The sequence below is a fragment of the Loxodonta africana genome, chromosome 2 (genome assembly GCF_030014295.1).
Source record: "Loxodonta africana isolate mLoxAfr1 chromosome 2, mLoxAfr1.hap2, whole genome shotgun sequence".
Classification (NCBI taxonomy): Eukaryota; Metazoa; Chordata; class Mammalia; order Proboscidea; family Elephantidae; genus Loxodonta; species Loxodonta africana.
The window spans coordinates 203,738,068-203,742,204 of NC_087343.1; the positions used below are offsets into that span (position 1 = coordinate 203,738,068).

General features: G+C 41.1%; 1 pseudogene; it reads right to left on the minus strand.

Moving 5' to 3' along the window:
- Nucleotides 1–948: 948 nt before the first annotated feature.
- Nucleotides 949–1,683, minus strand: LOC135230461 (calcineurin B homologous protein 1-like; annotated as a pseudogene).
- Nucleotides 1,684–4,137: the final 2,454 nt, after the last annotated feature.

The following is a 4,137-nucleotide window of genomic DNA, read 5'->3' on the forward strand; positions in this document are numbered from 1 at the left end:
ACTTGGAAAGGTGAAATGAAAAATATTCCAATGCACGTAACACTGAAGCATAAACCATGCTGCAGAGGTATGAATACGGGATACTTTATAGTGTACCCGAAGTTTCTCAAAAAAGCCACGAGAAAGTCCCTAAGAGTATTCTCAGAACAGCCATTCTGGTGGTGACAGTGCCCCCAAACTAAGCAAAAATCCAGGCATATGGCTGTTTTCTGAAGAGTCAATACTGCACTAACAAGAGTAGTCACATCGGTATGTATGCTGAGAATCAGAAGCCAGACACAGTGACCTGGCCAAGCCACCCAGAAGACTTGGCTTTATACCTCTCACCAAGACCATCACTTTTCAAGAACATCTCCATCTAGCAGCTCTTTAATGACAGAACAGGGTGTAGGGAACCAAGAGAGGGTCACATTCTTCTGAGAGAAGTGCTGGTTACCAAAAAGCTCCTGGAGAGGCAACATCCCAGACCCATTTACAAGTGAAGGTAGAGAAAAACTGCCAGGCCACCAAACAATCCTGCTGAGTCAGAAACATATTTAACAGGCATAGCTTGGGGTGCCAAGTAGAATAGAAGGGGGTTCTGAGGCTTAATAAAAAGCAGGGAGACTGACAGCCTAAGTGGATGGTATGTTGGGTGACAGAGAAGTAGGAAGTAAAGGACATATTAAAAAAGAGGATGAAGGAGCATGCTGGAGCTTAGCTAGAGTAAAGGCAGCAGAGCTACCGTTGACATCCAGTTAAAGAGCTTTGCTGGCAGGTACTTGGCATGACTCCTTCTCTCACTTTCTCAGACTGGATGGACATGTAAATGGAGAACCAGTGAATACATACTGAGAAGAAATGGGCTGGGTGTACCATTCTGTAATGTCTTGTTTACACCAAAGGCAGGTTTGTGTTGACAGATCATATCTGAAGGTCATGCAGTAGTAGTACTTTGGGAGAAGGGAAATGATGGGGTGGAGGTGGGGTGGGGCTGGTGGATAGGAGGACTCTCAATTTCCAGTTCTCAAACACTAAAAAACAAGGGAAAGTTTGGTCTCAGTCGTTTAGTGAAGAAGACAGATGTTCATTTTCTGTTCTAAGTCTACCTTTTCCAAAACCTTAACAAATTCTGTGAAAGACAGGGCACTGTCCCCAGTCTGATCAGCCTCCTGGATGGTTCTGTCTGCAATGCTGCGCAGCTGCTCATCCGAGATATTCATCATGTGTTGCACCTGTAACAGCTCACTGCAAGAGCGCCTGTCTTTTTCCAAATTATATAATGGAAAAGGAAAATGCAGTTTGTTGCTTTGGGTGTTGAGTGGTTTTTGTCCATTCACATCTTTGCTCTTTTCATTATTCTCAATGGTCTGGAAATTAGCCAGAGTTCTCATGAATCCATGGAAGTTTACCTGGTCCTCTCCCTCTGGAAAGAAGGCATTGGTGATCCGGTCCCCCAGTGGGTATATGGCAAGTTCTGGAATTCACTGGAAATTGCTGGAAATCTTCCTGGCTGAGAGTCTCATTCTCTCCTTTGTCCAGGCTGGTGAATCGGCTGTAGAGGTGGGTGATCCGACTGTACGGAAAGCCAGACTCCTTCTTGACCTCCTCATGCTCTTCCTCCCACAGTAACTTGGAGGCCCAAAACCCCATCCCCCAGCCAGGAGCTCTTCCATGAGCAGAAGCATCTTTTTGCGAAGGAGGGAGGGCTACATAGCTTTTTTAATACTGCTTATTAAAATGTTCTCTCTTGTCCCCACTGTTTTGAGGTGCTGCTTTTATCATATACTAATTTACAATTCAGTTGGGGCTATTCCTAGTTTTCTATTATGTTTCATTCCGCTGTCTATTCGTATGCCAATGCTACAATGTATGTAACCAAATTTTTTATAAACAACACATTAAAACTCTAATACTGACAACCTATAACACAAAAATATTAATTCTTTCAAAATTATAAAGATACAGAAATAATTAAATCAATCATGAAAAAAATAAGAATAAAGTTTTATGGCATAAAATACTGTATTTATACCCTTATAACATCTATCACTTTTTGTTGTCATTATCATTTTAATAGTCTTCCCTCCTTTAGTGTAAACTATATCTACCGTAAGGAGCCCTGGTGGCACAGTGGTTAAAGCACACAGCTGCTAACCAAAAGGTCAGCAGTTTGAACCCACTAGCAGCTCCACTATAGAAAGATAAGGCAGTCTGCTTCTGTAAAGATTATAGCCTTGGAAACCCTATGGGACAGTTCTACTCTGTCCTATAAGGTCAAAATGAATGGGAGTTGACTCAATAGCAATAGATTCAGTTTTTTTTTTTTTTTTTAATATCTACCATGCTCATCACTGTACTTCCAGTGCCTGGGATATCTTAAGCTGGACATCTTTATCTATGAAACAGAATGGGGCCCCCCAAAAATTACAAAAACATATACCTTTTAGACTGGCAAAAATTAGAGTACCAGATAATGCCAATAGTGATGAGAGGTGGAGATATGGGACCCCTCAAGCACAGCCAGTAGAAATGTGGACTGTTGCAGACCTTCTGAAGAGCATCTAAATAATATCAGTCAAATTAAGAAACACATACCTTGTGCTTAGCAATTTTTCTCCTGGTGTATACGTGGGGCCCTGGTGGTGCGGTGGTTAACAGTTTGGCTGCCAACCAAAAGGTCAGTAGCTTGAATCCAACAGCTGCTTCTTGGAAACCCTATGGGGGCAGTTCCACTCTGTCCTATAGGGTCTCTATGAGTCGCTATGAGCCAGAATCGACTTGACAGCAACAAGTTTTTAAAGATGTTCTTTCAGCACTGTTTTTAGTGGCACGGAGTCAAAATAACCTGGGTCTCTAATCAATGGGGAATTGATAAATTGAAAAAAAAAATGTAAGAAGCAGAACGAGCATACCACTTAAACGTAAATTAAAAACACATGCATACATACCAAATGAAAAACATTTTGCAGAATGCATACAAACAAAAGCCTGTTCTTTAAAGACATGTGAATGTTGTTATGACAGTTAGAGGTGACTAGAAGAGGAAAAGCCCTTTCTGAGTGACAATTATGATGATGTACCATGAATTGAGGAGCAAAATGAACTTAATCTTTATATCTCTAGGCCAACTGAAATAAGTAGCAAACTACCAAACTAATATTTGCCATGCCAGTACAGTGTCTTGAGAACTTCCAAAATCAGCCACAGCAGGCCTAGAACTAACTCATCTCAAAAATCAGTCCCTTATGTTGTGACTGGTCACCAGAAAGACTTCCAAGAACTGGCTTACTGCCCTATAGTTCATAATTAAGCACAGCCACCCATGAGATTTTCTCACAATAGCAAGAATCTTCACCAAAGTGACTTTCTATCTCCCTGTTAGACATAGAAGAGTGTGTGTCTGTGTGTGTGTTCCTATGCATATATGTATGTGTATAGGTAATTTTTGAAATATCCCTATACTAGTACCTTATTGGAAACCCTGGTGGTGTAGTGGTTACGTGCTACGCTGTTAACCAAAGGGCTGGCAGTTCGAATCCGCCAGGCGCTCCTTGGAAACTCTGTGGGGCAGTTCTACTCTGTCCTATAGGGTCGCTATGAGTTGGAATCGACTTGACGGCACTGGGTTTGGTTTTTGGGTTTTGTTAGTACCTTATTACAATGCATACAAAAACCAGACTTAGCAAAATAAATAACGAAGTAGAATTTTAGACAAAAGACATTAAAAGGTGAAAGAAATTTTATACTGACAAAAATTTACAATCCACGAAGCAAATCACACACCCTTCAGAAGTGCAGCACTGTGCAATACCTCAGGTGCCATTCACACAATAGTCTATGGTTCTCTGATTACCCCTCAACCCCAAGGCATGTCATTTACATGAACTGTGATGTGAATGCTGCCTTGGAGTTTTACATGTGTGAGCCTGGTTGTTGCTCTGAGCTATATAAGACAAAGAGTGTTAGTAATGCAATAATTCCAAAATCATAATGGAAGACCTTAACAAGCATCTCTTAGAATTTCAAAGAATAAGTAGATAAAAAGTAAATGAGGGTATAGATGATTTGAAGACAGAATAACAAGGTTGAAAATAGACACACACACAACACACATTTGGGTCCCTGGGTGGCAGAAATGACCAAGTGCTCGATTAC